Source organism: Pleurodeles waltl, chromosome 4_1 (assembly GCF_031143425.1).
Source record: "Pleurodeles waltl isolate 20211129_DDA chromosome 4_1, aPleWal1.hap1.20221129, whole genome shotgun sequence".
In the NCBI taxonomy this organism is placed as follows: Eukaryota; Metazoa; Chordata; class Amphibia; order Caudata; family Salamandridae; genus Pleurodeles; species Pleurodeles waltl.
The window spans coordinates 194,876,471-194,894,108 of NC_090442.1; positions in this window are offsets into that span (position 1 = coordinate 194,876,471).

The window sequence follows — 17,638 nt, forward strand, 5'->3', positions numbered from 1 at the left end:
CAACATTGCTTTGAAAGGCTCACAAAAATTAAAACCCCGTTTCATTGGCCCATATAAAATCATAAAGAAGATTAATCCTGTGGCTATGAAGTTGGAGATATCAACCACTCTACAAATACACCCTGTTCTTCATGTTTCTTTGTTGAAGCCTGTTTCATCTGGTACCCAATATTCTATGAAAATTCTTCCTGTAATGGTAGATGATGCACCAGAGTTTGAAGTGGAAGCAATATTGGACTTTAGAAGAGTGAAGGGAGACTCCAATACCTGGTCCACTGGAAGAGTTATGATCCTGAACACCGTACGTGGGAACCCATTGGTCACTTCCATGTCCTTTGTTTGCTATGTCAATTCCTCAAGCAATTCCCTAACAAGCTGAAACCTGTGGGGGGCAATTGTGCGGGTGTATTGTCATGCCTGCCGGGAACATGTTGCAGGCTGCAGAAGGAGCTAAGCCTGTCAGGTATAAAACCGTTTCTGTCTATCAAGAAACTGCTTGGCATTCCATTGTTTCGTGCCTGCAATTTCCGGCCGACGGTTTGCTCACCTTTCTGCTTTTGGGTCACACGCCGCTCTTGGAGTCTTCATCATCACTTGGGGCTGGCTTCTTTCTTGTTGTTCAGATTACTTTGATGCAACTCCTGCTATGCTTCCATTTTTTGAACCTGTGAACCCACAATGGAAGAACAATATTGTTAAGTACAATGTCTACATATCGGTAAACCGTGCTCCGCAGCTATTACAATTTGTAGTAATTCATATACGTATCTGTGCATTGATTCTCTCTGGGTATTTCAATGACTGCTGCACCAATGTTACTGCTTAACTGTATTTCCTGCAAAGAAAAGAAATTAACTTTGAAAATCAGACTGCTTCGACATTTCAGTTGAAAAAAGCATGTTGTGAACTCATGAACGTTATATACAATTTCTTACCTAAAGCCAGCATTCCATTTTTGGGGACAATTTGAGTTTGTTAACAATATCAGTCGTCCTGTGAATACATAACAGGATATATATTTAGGGCCTCATGTACAAGAAACTGACACATTGGCCCGATGTGTCAAATTTCTTGTGCTGCCTAACAGTTCCCTAACGATGTCATGGATGCACTGTATTTACTATACAGAGCTCCATGGCGCACATTTCTGCAGATGCGTCAGAAATTCTGACACATCTGTGGCACTAAACTGACGTACTTCTGGACTAGCGGGAAAAAATGATGCTACTCCAACAATGTGAGGAAGGCTACCATAGGAAAAAGCCCTGGGTCAGTTTAACGCCTGCTCTCAGAAGGTGTTAAAACTTTGACGCAGTGAAGTCACAGAATGACAAATGTTGTAAATTTCACTGTCAGTTCTACGTAGCTTTTTGCCCGGGAATGCCTACCTTGCATATCATTGCCAGTAGCTGGCACTCAGGGGTGAAAAGTGACGCTGAAGGCCACAAGCGTCACTTTGTCAGATTTTGAGTTGTTTTTGCGCTGCTGCAGCGTGAAAAATTATGCTGTGGCAGCTCAGAGGCCTGGTAGATAAGCCCCCTATTTCTCACTCAGGAAGCCAACCAGAAAACAACTGGTTAACACATGCAATCCTGTATAGACTTCGCGGGTCCAGTGTTTCTTTGTCTTCCATCCCTCTTCCCCTAATTACCCAGAATTGGCTTTGACAAGGTTGGCTGTCTGGATGCTAGGGGAAGTTGGGAATACACTTAATGATCATCCTATCGCTCCTGCAGAAAACCAAGGTGAGATCTGACAGGCATCATCAAAAGGCAACTTTATGATGTTTGCTTTCTACAGTGCATCCTCTTCTCAAAAGTGCATCCACAACTGGCGGCATGCGTAAATCCCACCGAAGCACACAGATCGTCAAAATATAATTCCGAAAGAAACCTAATCTGCTGCTCCATGATGGATAGTAAGGTAGTAAGGTAGAGCAGTCCATTCCATCCTTCATGAGATCCACCAAAACTTGGTACTCTTTTAGATGGGGTGATATGTAACACCTTTTAATTGACTCCTTCACCTTTTTATCAATAGCATCAAGTGGGGGTTCATCCTCCAAAACAACATTACCCTGCGTGGAAAGTCTTCCCATTAGATTGTCCACTTGAACCACCACAGAAGACTCATCAGCAAATCTATCTACTGGATAGCATGTGGCAAGAAACCTAAGAAAAGAAGACTTATCCACCTCGTTTCATTCATAGTACAACACACCTTGGATGGCATCATGCTAAGCAACAGTCTCAGGTTCGACTCTGGTAATGTGCTAAAAAGCTGCATTCGTCAATAGAGGGATCAGGAGGTTGCAGACTTATATTGTACCATAAATGCTGCAACAGTTCAGACAAGTCAGAACCTTAAATATCACAACCATTCCTGTTTTCTTCCACTAGGTCAACCCAAGTATCATCAGCAAGATCCTGGGTTCTGGGGCCCTTAGCAGGCAGAGGACACTCCCTGGCTTTAAAAGCTGCTTCAACTGCAGCTTCAATCATTGTCTGTAAAGGCATCATAAATGGAGCCTGGGATTGAGGGCCACAAATCTCATCCCCTTCCTCTATGGAAAAAGGTGTTGTGGCATAGAAAACTGACATAAAAGGCACAGGTCTGTTGGTTTCTGCAACACAGGCAAGCAACGTTGAGAAAATTCCTGTTTTCGTCTGGTATCTATGCGACAAAATGATGTTGCTGTTCTTGCGAGAGATGCTATGTTTGATTGGGAAAGCAATCAAATTTGAAGAGAAAGCTCCCTCATCGCTTAGAGCAAAAACCACAGGTAAACCCAGTGAAATGTAAAAAACTTGCATATACTAATATTTATTCCCAAGGAAGACTACTCAACTAGTCTGAAATTAAAGCTGCAGCAAATAAAGAATGAAATAATCAAACAAACTGCTGCTGCAAGTCTCCAACTTAAAATCATGGTATCATAAAATAAATTAGTTCACTTATCTTTCTACCAGCATAGGGTTCTGATCTATAGAAGAAAACAAACAGGATGTTATGCGAAAAGGTCCTGTTTTGAGATGGTTATGAGTAATGGCATGAGTAATGGCGGCTATTTTGGAGGAAATATTTCTTGTTTATCAATTAGGGAATACATTCTGCCAGACAGAGAATGGATCTCAAATGTAAGGACTTTCTCGAGGGAGATGGACGAGGAGGTAATAACTAGGACAAGGGACACAGGGCTAACAGAAGTCGGGTGACAGGATATTATTCATTAATTGAAGTTAGGGTCACAGGAAATAACTTCCATATTATATTCCTAGGGTGGTACTTCCAGGGTGCTTAGAGAAGCAGCAGTACAAAGCCTCCCTCTACACTGTGTCAGGTGGTATTTCATCTTTATCATGCAGCCTTTACCACTTGGAGTGCCGGCGTCTTTGTCTGTGAAGCAGTCTTCATTATAACGTGGATGCTGGTTCCGTGGCAGGCACCAATGTCCGACTGATGTAACTGCTTGTGCAGCGCATGGAGTTTGGTGTTGATTTCCTGGTACCCGCCACCTTGGATTGTACAGAACGTGGAATATGGGTAAGCAGTGGTTGGTACCATGGCTTTGGATGTGGTGTAAATGAGGCGGAGGCACTGCCCCAACAACTCCATTCTTGTTACAAGAGACACCAGCACCCCCTGTTAGTCAACCAAGGTGCGTATCTGCTTCCCTCCGGTTGAGGTGACTCTCATTGTGAAAGCAACAAGGAGTGTGCATATTAAGATTGTCGGACAATATACTGATGGTGTCCCTGCTCTTTTGGGAGCATAAAAAATGCAGGAGGCATTAAAGAAAAGGAAAGAAGTAGCAACTTGTTTGGTGAAAGAATCGGATGTAGGTGATGTGATACCATCAAACAGTTCCAGTGTCAATACAGGCCTTACCGTACGTTATAAAATCTATACGCTTGAGAAATTATCAAAAAAGAAAATCAGCAGTTGCTGCTAGATTTAATCTCTGGAAAATTATATTTATCTAAAATACATAATAATTTACATAAACCGCAAGGACGCCCCATAGTCTGTTTCAGTTCCAGTTTATGAGAGGATACTGCTATCTATTTAGAATATTTTTTTCACCATTTGTGAAACATTTGTCATCTTACTGTAAGGACACTACAGATTTTCTCCATAAGATACATGATTTGCATTGAGGGGACTCTTATCACATGATTACTATTGATGTAATACATTTGTTCACTTGTACTGACCATAAGTTTGGTTTAGAGGCATGCAGGAATGTTCTGAAATCAAGACCTGTGTACTTTTTAGACCATACTGATAGGCTATTGAAAGTGATTGAGTTTTTTCGCACTAAGAATTTGTTCTTCTTTGGACAGCAGTTATATAGGCGGTTACCTGGGACAGCTAGGGGCACCTGCTTTGCCTCCAGCTAAGCTAACATCTTTATGGGCTGTAGGAGAAGCAGGTGGTCACTAAGACTCTGGGTAATTGGATCTAGAAGATTCCATTATCGATTTGATATATAGATGATTTGTTTGATTTGTGGGACGGACATAGGACAGAGACTTGAATCTATCCATCACATCTCATATCAGTAACAGTGGGGTCTATTTATTGGACATCAAAGTCACAGTGAGACATGGTAAAATGCTTGCTTTATATGACTCCGCTGAATTTTTGACTTTTATACTGCCACCTCAATGATGCTGAATAGAATAGTTTACAGAATGTTATTTTGCAGTTACCTATCACCCAGGGCAAGATGTAAAGTTGATGACTATGAATATTCACAGATCAAGACATCTATGTTCTAAATCATCAAAAACTACCATTTGTGCTTCTCGAAGACTGCTTCGAATAAGTGATGAGCACTGACTTTTTCCTCTCTGATACAAAACAAGTTAATGCAGGAATGGATAGATCAAGTACCCAACAGAACAGAACAGATGGACATGGTTTGCCTTATGTACATCCTATCATTTGTATTTTCATGAAAGGTTTATAGTGGGAAGTACTGTAGAAAAACTGTGTCTTGATATCAAAATGATGACCCGTACAGAATTACAAACTGTCTGAATCTGTGGCACTGTAATTCTTGGCAGCTAACAATGTTTTCATATCCATGTTTAAATGTGTAAGAGTTCTACCAGGAACAACACCAATAAAATATTATTTTACACGTTGTTTTTAGCACAGTCATAGCAGTAGGAGGCACCTATTCGAAGCTCAGTTATAATAACCTTCCACCAAACCAATGTCCTCCGTGCTGAGAAATGATCAGTGATCTTTTTTCATGATCATTGCCTAGTGCCCTTGTTGAACTCACGCAACTGGGGGTGAATGTTTGATTTGCTCTGCATTCCGTCCATCTTCTGTTCTTTTGTACCTGTTGAACTCACAGCAGATTGTCTGGTTTGCCACAAGAGTGATGTGACCTTGCCCCGTGCACGCACTGCCCAGAGGTCACTGGCCCATTATCTTGTTGAGTTTGCACAGTACAGTAGTGATAGCATCAAGGTGTCTTGGGACGTTTGAGGGAAGGCCATGTAATGTAAAGTGCAATTTAAAGTGAGGAAATGCAAGAAACATGCCTTGCTATATTATTGAATGAAAATCCAATGGAATCTTAGAGTCTATGTTTTTTGATCTAGTTGCTGTGGTAGGGCATGTGTTCAGAATGACCGGGAAGTACTGGAACAGTGTTCCGATTGTAGATTCCCATATATGAGAATGTCAATGTCATGTTGATTAAATTGAATGTGGTTCTTTGACATTTATTATATTGAGTCGAGGCACTTTCAACAAAGGTATTGTCATCCAAAAAACATACATTTACAGCTGAAAATATCTAATTTATCCCTGCCAGGCTTTCTCAAGGCTTTATGGCAGGTGTAAGGGCATTTACCACTGTGAATATCTCTATCACAAGTTTGGAGAAATCAGCAGCTGTAAATCCAGCGCACAGGGTGGGAACTGAGCTTTATAGTTTGTGGTTTGCTTTGTGAGTTTGTTAATAGCCTGAAATCATGTAGCTTGGGGAGAATTTACATAATGAAATCTGACGTCTTCCCACCTGGAAATGGCCATAAGGTTACTTTAGCCAAGGGCTACTCCAACCAATGGCTTGGGTAACTCCTCTCCCATCCCCAGATTTTGCTGGGAGTGTATGGGAAGGGTTTTCTCCACGGTAAAAAATGCTCTCTCCACAGAGAAATAAAATATGCATTTGCACTTTCCCCTGTACTGAAATCTCTGCCATGTAAACTTTTGCACATCTGTTATGTGAGCCGTGGGAATGTGTTACAAGACATTCCTAAAAGTACACCTGGAATCCTTCTCCCGCTGCTAATTTGCAAGCATATTTTTGGAAATGATTGTGAATAGAAATAAAATGTAAAAGCATGTTCTGGAAAATGTAAATCTACAAACGTAAGAGAGTCTTTTTATGGAATCATACTCTCCTCCATAAATAGTTTATCATTCAAACTTTTTTGGAGAAGCAAGGCTCCCTAGGAGATTGCAGACAAATATTTCATAATCCTCCATATCAGAATTTGAAGAATCTACTATATACAATTTTCAAAAAAATATTTTTATCTTTTTTTCCTCCTGATATTTGGGGATATGGATATGCCCTGATGAAGGTGGTTCCCTGGGAGGAGTGACACTGAAACGCACGTCGGCACTTCAATTTTTCTTATGAACACAAGACCAAGGAACTTCAGTTTTCTCATGAACACAAGACCAATGCTTTATTGGATGATTTCTAGACTAAGGCCAACAAATCATATACAGGACAAAGTGGACTATGAATCAATGGCATTTCAATTTTTCTCATTAACATAAGACCATGTTTATTGGGTGATTTGTAGATTAAGGCCAACAAAGCATATATAGGACTAAATGGACTATGAATGAATACAATATTGTATTTGTTGTTGTTTGAATATTGTTTATGTCTTGGATTGTTAGTACAGATTGGAGGCACTATGTGGAAACTGTTTGATGTCAAGTACATGTGGTTGTTTGAGTCTTGATGGGAAGTGAGTGGCTGTATGAAGTGGAAAGTATGATATATTTGTATTTAGGGGGAATTGTGTGAATTATTGTCTATTCTTTATGATTATGTTACATTATATATGATTAAATTACACTGAGCAGATCGTGATTTTGGTCTAAATAAATAGAAGAATTTACATATGGGCTCAAATGTTATATAGTATAGTATGTTATCAATTTAAGGTTTGTTTTACTAATACAGGGTGGCCCATTGGTTTATGTAGACTGCAACATGTGGACCGTTTCACAGGCTCTGAGGGGTATCTGGTACTCCAGTTCCTTGAAGCCTTTTGCTTGCTTTAGCCCCTTCCCCATACACAACTTTTTTAGCTCTGGTCAATTAAAAATAAAGGAGAATTTAAAACTCAAAAATCCATTTTGATGTCAGATTATAACAAAAAAAATTGGATTTCACACAAATCACTGGGCGACGCAGCAAAAACACAAGAACTGAATCCCACAGCAGAACATCAGTGTAAGAAATTTGAGTATTAGGTGAGGGGTGAATTTAAGTTCTTGCATTTAATTAATGTGAAAAGACCATAAATGCAGTGTAGCCCTGTAATTGATTTAATTGAAACATTCGGTATGGACAAATTTGAGTACAGTTTTTATGTACAGAATACAACAGACCGACAATACAACAATGAGCTCCACTTTTGATCTAACGTGTAGAGATAGGGGGTCATTACAACATTGGCGGTATAAGGTGCTTACCGCCATGCAGAAGACCAACAATACACCGCCGCGGCCGCGGTAGACCGCCACAGCTATTATGACACACATCACGGAATCCACCGAAATTCAGACACCCACACAATACCGCCACACCAAAGGTCAGCGATAAACATGCGTAAACAAATCCTCCACCTCCACGCCAACAGAAACACACCCATGCTATTACGACCCACGAATCCACGCGGCGGTCTTTCAACCGCGGTATTCCATTGGCGGTACACACCGCCGCGCTCAAAATACACACACATCTACAAAACACAGCCACATTGGACAATTACGTATACACACACCTGATACACATACACACACCACTCCCACACACCCAACACAATATAAAACACACACCCACATCACCCACAAACACCTACGACCACAATTCACGAACGAAGGCCAGAGAGCTAGCACAGAACAGACAACCCCATCACACAGAGGCACACAACACCATCACCCACGCAACATCCAAGCACAAAACATCACATACCACTACACTCACCACACTCATCAACACATACACCACCACACACATCACACACACCACCCCATGTCACGCCAAAGACACCCCCGCTTCTCCGAGGAGGAGCTCAGGGTCATGGTGGAGGAAATCATCCAGGTAGAGCCACAGCTATTTGGCTCACAGGTACAGCACACATCAATAGCCAGGAAGATGGAGCTATGGCAAAGAATAGTCGACAGGGTCAACGCTGTGGGACAGCACCCAAGAAATAGGGAGGACATCAGGAAGAGGTGGAACGACCTACGGGGGAAGGTGCGTTCAACGGTATCCAGGCACCACATCGCGGTACAGTGGACTGGCTGCGGACCACCACCTCCTCCTCCTCAACTAACAACATGGGAGGAGAAAGTCTTGTCCATCTTGCATCCTCAGGGCCTCAGAGGAGTTGTTGGAGGAACGGACACTGGTAAGTCAAATCTTAACTATCATAACCCCCACCCTACCTGCATGATATCACACACCCCCACCATCACACCCTCCCCTATCACCCCAAATCCTCACCTATCTACCCATGACACCAACCACCCATCCCAACCCCAAGCCCTGCATGACATAACTAAGCATGGACACCCATCACCAAAGCATGCCCACTGCACAGACCCAGAACACCCCCCAACCATCAGCACACAAGCCCCCCCACAGGAATGCCAGCACTGGGGTTCACGCACACCCAACCATTGCACACCATGAAACACACACATGCAATAATCATGTACTTATACCCCCGCAGGAACCCGAAGGAACGTCACCACACCAGAGGGTCCAGACAACACCACTCCACCCCCAGAAGAGGCCCACAGTGACGACAGCAGCTCTGCCTCACTGGATCTTGATGACCAGCCCGGACCATTGTGGGCCTCGGGACAGTCGGTTCCCCTTGCCCAGCCACAGCCCAACACCGAGCTTCCACCCTCTGGTAACACCAGCACAGCACCCACCCAGCGTGCCCAAACCTCCCTACCCAGGACAGGTCAATCAGCGGTGTGTCCACCACTACAGGGCACCCAGGCTAACCCACCACCCCAACAACAACAGGGACCTGGGGGCAGTGGTAGTGGGCACACGGTCCAGGGGACGGAGGCCCAGGAACATAGGGGAACTGGGAGGGCTGCTGTGCGACAGAGGGAGGACAGGCCAAGGGAACCCACTCTCAACGAGGCCCTCTCCTTCATCATGGGAGCATACCACCACTCCCAGGAGACGATGGCCACGGTCCTGGACAAGTTGCAGGATACCCTGCGTCTGCAGGAGGAACAATATTTGGGGTTCAGGGAGGAGCTCAGGACCATCGGCTCCGACCTGGGCACCATCGTAGGGGTGCTGACGGACATTAAAAAGACCTTGAGGGACACCGTGGCGCTCCAAGGGGCCCCTGACACTAGCCAGGACGATGAACTGCCCACCACCTCCGCCGGCGCTAGTGGACAGGATGCCCCGCCACAGGACCACCACACCAGCACCCCACCCCCTGCAGACGGACAACCACCACGCAAGCGGGCCCTGAGATCCAGGAACAGGACAGAGCAAGATGCCAAGACCCCCGCCAGGATATAAGACTACCCTGATTGTCCTCCCACTGTCCCACTTTGTTACCCTGCCCAAATCGAAACTGCCCCAGCTCCACTTCCAATGCCCAGATGTGCAATGTACCTGTGAGACTAATAGACTGGACTCTGCCATGGACATTCCTCCACCATCACCCATCACCATTTTACAACCCCCCTTTATTTTTTTGCACTTAAATAAACACCCTTGAAACACCAAAAAAAATGGAGTCAGTCTATGATTTGTAAATCTGTATTATCAATTACAGTTTCATAATGGGTTACCCATTGGAAGGCTAACATACCTATGTCACACATCACAAGTCCTTCAAGGATGCAAACAGTTGACACGTAGGTTACCACATTTGTGAAACTGAAATGGAAGGGGACAACTCAGTTAACAAATAGTGAGTGAAATGGAGGTACAGGATAGAAGTAGATGTGTGAAAGTCAATGTAATGGTAAAAAATAAAAAGTTCTCACCTGTGTGTCACTGGAAATATTGCTGTATGACTGACTCCCTGTTGTCGTTTTTGTCTTCCTCAGCTTCATCCTCATCACTGTCCACAGGCTCCACAGCTGCTACAACACCGTCATCTGGATCATCCTCCTGCAGAAAAGGCACCTGGCGTCTCAATGCCAAGTTATGGAGCATGGAGCAGGCGATGGTGATGTCGCACACCTTCTTCGGTGAGTAGAATAGGGATCCACCTGTCATATGGAGGAACCTGAACCTGGCCTTAAGAAGGCCGAAGGTGCGCTCGATAACCCTCCTAATCCGCCCATGGGCCTCATTGTAGCGTTCCTCTGCCCTGGTCCTGGGATTCCTCACTGGGGTCAATAGCCAGGAAAGGTTGGGGTAACCAGAGTCCCCCAAGAGCCATACACGGTGCCTCTGGAGCTGACCCATCATATCAGGGATGCTGCTATTACGCAGGATGTAGGCGTCATGCACTGAGCCAGGGAACATAGCATTTACCTGCGAGATGTACTGGTCTGCCAAACAGACCATCTGGACATTCATCGAATGATAACTCTTCCTGTTCCTGTACACCTGTTCACTCCTGCGGGGGGACCAGAGCTACATGGGTCCCATCAATGGCACCTATGACGTTCGGGATATGTCCAAGGGCATAGAAGTCACCTTTCACTGTAGGCAAATCCTCCACCTCAGGGAAAATGATGTATCTCCTTACGTGTTTCAGCAGGGCAGACAACACTCTGGACAACACATTGGACAACATAGGCTGGGACATCCCTGATGCCATGGCCACTGTTGTCTGAAATGACCCACTTGCAAGGAAATGGAGCACTGACAGCACCTGCACGTCAGGGGGGATTCCAGTCGGATGGCGGATTGGTGACATCAGCTCTGGCTCCAACTGGGTACACAGTTCCTGGATTGTGGCACGGTCAAACCTGTAGGTCACGATGAAATGTCCCTCCTCCATTGTCAACAGGTCCACCAGCGGTCGGTACATCGGCGGATTCCGCCATCTTCTCATATGTCCCAGCTGACGGTGCCTACAAAGGACAACAGCGAAGAAACAGTCACTATTCCTCCAGGTATGTACCCACAGTCACACACAAGACTACACCAGACAATAAACCCTTCCTGTATGTGTGTTGAGTGTAGGCCTCAGTATGTGTGACGCAGTTGAAAATGAATCCATGTGGTAACCTGAAATGGCGGCTGCCTGACCTCTAAAGTGGGACAATGGGATTGTGGGGTAACAGCGCTGGCGTTGCACACCGTCGCGGTAGGCGGTCGTAGAGCGCGGCGCAATGCTGCATTGGTTAACATTGGACCCTATGGGTCCCAGGAGCCAATGAACAGGTGCGCCGGCGGTTATGATGCGCCCAGAGTTGGATGGGCGCTTAAGGACATCACAGCAGACACAAGGGGGTGAGTACAACCTCATTCTGCTGACTTTGTGTGCAGTGGAGGTGTCTGGGTGGGGGAGGTGGGCTGTGGGTGTCCCTAGGCCAGGGCGAGTTAGTTAGGCAAGGCCCCTCCGTAATGTAGGCCATGTGGCACTCTACCCCACCTCAGAAAACTAGCAAGTTGAGGTATAGTTGACCCTGTGGCACCCATGTGCGCAGATTTCAAACATTGCCATGAATGCCATATCCATGAAACTGCATGTGCAGATGGCAGGAGCGCGGCGTTGTGCATGGGGCTGCTGCGTCTGTCTTGTCCGCTAACGGTAGCAGTATGCCATGCACTAAAACTCTCTTTCTTCTGTCTCCCCCCCTTTTCCTGCTCTCCCTGTCCTTTTGTACATCAGCATCAACAGGCGGAGGTACAGTGGCACTGGAGCGTGAGGGAGCTGCATCCCACATGGCCATGGAGGGCCACACCACAGACTCTGAATACACCAGTGGGACGGAGGGTGAGGGGAGCTTCACGTCGGCCACCGGATCACCAACCAGCGACACAGACTTGTCCGCCGATGTGAGCTCCCCTGTGGTGGCGGCACCATCTGTGCGCCCCACTTCTACAGGTACAGCCGCCACCCCCCCTACCAGCACCGCCCTCCCAGCAGCCCCTCAGCATCCGTCCCGTGCCCGCTCACCCAGGAGGGTGGGCATCACCTTTGCCCCATGCACCTCAGGCCCTGCCCCAGTCACCCCTGCTGCCCTCAGTGAGGAGGCCATTGACCTCCCCAGGTCACTCACTGTTGGGCAGTCTACCATTGTGAATGCCATCCAGGGTGTAGAAAGGGAGTTGCAACACGGTAATGCATTCCTGGAGGGCATTCATTCTGGTCAGGCTGCCCTTCAGCGAACCCTGCAATCTCTGGCCTCAACACTGATGGCAGCAATTGTCCCTGTGTCCAGCCTCCCCCCTCCAACTTCCTCCACCCAGACCCAATCCCCTATATCCCAGCCCATCCCAAGCACACCTACAGACCAGCATGCAGACAAGTCAACACACACAAGTAGCTCAAGCAAACATAGGCACCACACACACCACAGGCACTCACACAAGCATCACACCCATACAGACACAGCAACATCCACTGTCTCCACTGTGTCCCCCTCCTCCTCTTCTCCCCCCTCCCTCCCAGTCTCGTCTACACACACACCTTCATGCACCACATCTACAGGCACTAGGACTCGCACCAGGACACCCAGCACCACACGCCGCTCACCTGCACTCACCACCTCCACTGCCATTTACACGTCCCCTGTGTCCTCTCCCAGTGTGTCTGTGACGCCCCCTCCCAAAGTACCCAAACGCTGGCAATCACTCACCCAACATCCATCCACCTCACGACAGCCTCCAGTACCTGCACCTGCACCCAAAACAGCTAAAGTGACACCTCCTACAACCACCTCCTCTTCCTCCACTCCCAGACCCCCTCCAGCTACCCATCCCAGTGTTCGTCAGAAACTGTCCCTCTGTCAAATTTACCTTTTTGCCCCCACCCCCCCTCCAATTCATCAGTCCCGTCGTAGCGCCTCAGCCAAAAAGCCTCCAGTACCAGTGGTGCCTGTTCAAGGTTTTTGGAGTGCACCGGCCACCAGGGCAGGCAGTAGGACCCGGAGCCAAGGCACTGGCAGCCCACCCCCTGTAAATTGGAGAGTGGACGATGGGACCGTGTCAAGACTCCTGGTGGGACAACAAGTGAAATGGGATCGAAGGCGATTGCTGAGTCAGCTGTAACTCCAAAAAAGGTGGGGAAGGTCCAGAGGAAGTCTGCCCAGCCTGTTATGAGTGTCACGGCGGAGAAGTGCGCCATCATTTCCGGCGGTCCAGACACAACTGCCAGCACCGTTGTCACTGGTCCAGAGACCACCGCCAGAGTCACAGCCCAGGAGGGCCCAAGTATCGTTACTGGTCCAGAGACCACCGCCGGAGTCACAGCCCAGGAGGGCACAAGTATCGTTACTGGTCCAGAGAGCACCGCCAGAGTCACAGCCCAGGAGGCCTCAAGTATCGTCACTGGTCCAGAGAGCACCGCCAGAGTCACAGCCCAGGAGGCCTCAAGTATTGTCACTGGTCCAGAGAGCACCGCCAGAGTCACAGCCCAGGAGGCCTCAAGTATTGTCACTGGTCCAGAGAGCACCGCCAGAGTCACAGCCCAGGAGGGCTCAAGTATCGTCACTGGTCCAGAGAGCACCTCCAGTGTCAAAGCCCAGGAGGGCTCAAGTATCGTCACTGGTCCAGAGAGCACCGCCAGAGTCACAGCCCAGGAGGGCTCAAGTATCGTCACTGGTCCAGAGAGCACCGCCAGAGTTACAGCCCAGGAGGGCTCAAGTATTGTCACTGGTCCAGAGAGCACCGCCAGAGTCACAGCCCAGGAGGCCTCAAGTATCGTCACTGGTCCAGAGAGCACCGCCAGAGTCACAGCCCAGGAGGCCTCAAGTATTGTCACTGGTCCAGAGAGCACCGCCAGAGTCACAGCCCAGGAGGCCTCAAGTATTGTCACTGGTCCAGAGAGCACCGCCAGAGTCACAGCCCAGGAGGGCTCAAGTATCGTCACTGGTCCAGAGAGCACCTCCAGAGTCAAAGCCCAGGAGGGCTCAAGTATCGTCACTGGTCCAGAGAGCACCACCAGAGTCACAGCCCAGGAGGGCTCAAGTATCGTCACTGGTCCAGAGAGCACCGCCAGAGTTACAGCCCAGGAGGCCTCAAGTATTGTCACTGGTCCAGAGAGCACCGCCAGAGTCACAGCCCAGGAGGCCTCAAGTATTGTCACTGGTCCAGAGAGCACCGCCAGAGTCACAGCCCAGGAGGGCTCAAGTATCGTCACTGGTCCAGAGAGCACCGCCAGAGTTACAGCCCAGGAGGGCTCAAGTATCGTCACTGGTCCAGAGAGCACCGCCAGAGTCACAGCCCAGGAGGCCTCAAGTATCGTCACTGGTCCAGAGAGCACCGCCGGAGTCACAGCCCAGGCGGGGCCAGGATGCCACAGCCCGCTGGGCAATGATGGAACGTCATGCCATACACCAATGTCCAGTGTGGAAATCGTCATGCCACACACCAATGTCCAGTGTGGAAATCGTCATGCCACACACCAATGTCCAGTATGGAGATCGTCATGCCACACACCAATGTCCAGTGTGGAAATCGTCATGCCACACACCAATGTCCAGTATGGAGATCGTCATGCCACACACCAATGTCCAATGTGGAAATCGTCATGCCACACACCAATGTCCAGTGTGGAAATCGTCATGCCACACACCAATGTCCAGTGTGGAAATCGTCATGCCACACACCAATGTCCAGTATGGAGATTGTCATGCCACACACCAATGTCCAATGTAGAAATCGTCATGCCACACACCAATGTCCGTACCAGAACCGCCATGTCATAGCACCGCTGAACAGTCCTGAACCGCCATGTCAAAGCACCGCTGAACAGAGCAAAGACCGCCATGTCATAGCACCGCTGAAGAGGGCAAAGACCGTCATGTCATAGCACGCTGAAGAGGGCAAAGACCGCCATGTCATAGCACCACTGAAGCGGGCAAAGACCGGCATGTCATAGCACAGCTGAACAGTCCTGAACCGCCATGTCAAAGCACCGCTGAACAGGGCAAAGACCGCCATGTCATAGCACCGCTGAAGAGGGCAAAGACCGCCATCTCATAGCACCGATGAACAGGGCAATGCACCGGGTAGGAATGAATGGCCCACCACATCAGGCATCCTTATCCCATGTGCAGCTGGGACAGTGACAGGACACTACCTTTCACGGGGAGACTCATCCAGTCTGGGCACCAGTCACCCCCCAGTACCAGTATGGACCTGCATCAACTTGAGAGACTGTGGCTTTGCACTCCCCAGGATGTGACAGTGGGAAACCCACCCACTGTAGAGACTTGAGAGACTGTGGCTTTGCACTCCCCAGGATACATCAATGGGCATGGAGCCCCGTCATGGATCTGGCTTTGCATTCATGTGGCTGAGGTGCCCCCCCTTCCCTTCCCCCTGAGGTGCCTGTAGTGTTTCTATCTGATGCTCTGGCAGTGTTCTCTCCGATTTTGGTCAGGTATCTATTGTTGGCCTCGCCCATGCATTTTTGGACTGTTTGTGCACGGACATTGTTGTGTACATATCTGCACTACTTCTCGGATTGTATATATGTAAATAAGAGTGATTTTACAATACATATATTTGTATATATTTTTGTATGACATGTATATTGGCACATTACAAAGTTTGACCGAAATTCGCATTGTCTTTGCATTCTTCCGGGGGAATTGTGGGTTGTTGCTGTGATTTTTGTGACTGCATTGGTGTGTATTTTGTACTATGCGAGGGTGGGGGTGTTTGGTGGGTGTCCCCCTAACTTTTGCCTCCCCCGTGTTGTAGGTGCTGTACTCACCGGTATCTTCTGCGCCTACATCGCTGTTGGTCATGAAGGAGCAGAAAGACAAGGGCAGGTAGTATTTGGAGTTCCGGGTCCATGGAGTCGTCATTCCTCGTGGGATGTGTAGAAGGTGAGCGTTTTCCCATAGCAATAGCTGTTTCCGCCGTGTTTTTATCCACGGTGAATCCGCCCCGGAAAAGGTGGCAGATTGGCCTGTTGTGATACTGTGGGCGGTACATTGTCTTCCGCCTGTCTGTTGGCGGTGACCGCCGCGCTGCTTGTCTGTACCGCCGTGGCGGGCGAAGTGTTAAAGTGGCTGTCTTTGTTGGCAGTTTCCGCCAGGGTCATAATTCCCTTTTTTTGTCCGTCTGACTGTTTGCGGTATTACCGCATCTTTAACACCGTCCGCCAGGGTTGTAATGACCACCATAGGGTTTAAAAGTAGAGTGAAATGAGCAATTGTCCAAACATTTGATTAATTTTTGAGTATTTCTGTTGATTTTAGTTCAGCCTGGCCAGCGGATGGGGGATCGAATGACCTTTGTTCTAAAACTGCTAGAGATTGGTGTACAAAGCATTTTCAGTGGTTATGCTTTGGACTTTAATAGTTAAATGATGTACTGCCATTAGACGTCCTGGAATTGCTCCATTTTCCAATTGCAACCTGTCAAGTGCAAGCCTTCATGGCGACAGTTGAAAGAAAGACTTTCTTTATAGGTAGATAAAGTCTGTTATCTTTAGCAGCAACGCCAGAGAAACTGGAGTCCAGAAAAATCCTTCTAACTGCCCAGGCCAAACAATGAGACAAGAAGCAAGAAACTGATAGCAGGATCACGAGGAATACAAGAATTCCAAAGTAATCCAGCAAGCAAACAAACAGATGAAGGGCGATTGTGACGGAACTAGACTCAAAATTGACTCCTTTATATGGTGCAGGAACAGGAAGTGACGTGGAAAGAAATCAGGAAGTAAAATGATCCATCTTAAGTTGGTAAGGCTTCCATTGCAGAAAAGGAATTGTCGGATTGATGAATAAAGCCCACAGCACACAAGGTATGGTTATCTTCCTTTATTCCTTTTTCCCTCGGCATGCATCCGCCCCAGTCCAGACTTAGCGGGTCATTCCGACCCTGGCGGTCGGTGGCCGCCAGGGCCACCGACCACGGGAGCACCGCCAACAGGCTGGCGGTGCTCCTACGAGCATTCTGACCGCGGCGGTTTAGCCGCGGTCAGACGCGGAAAGCCAGCGGTCTCCCGCTGACTTTCCGCCGCTCGTAGGAATCCTCCATGGCTGCGGAGCGCGCTCCGCAGCCATGGAGGATTCCGACTCCCCCTCCCGCCATCCAGTTCCTGGCGGTTCTCCCGCCGGGAACCGGATGGCGGGAGGGGGAGTCGCGGGGCCCCTGGGGGCCCCTGCCGTGCCCATGCCCATGGAATGGGCACGGCAGGGGCCCCCGTAAGAGGGCCCCTAAAAGTATTTCAGTGTCTGC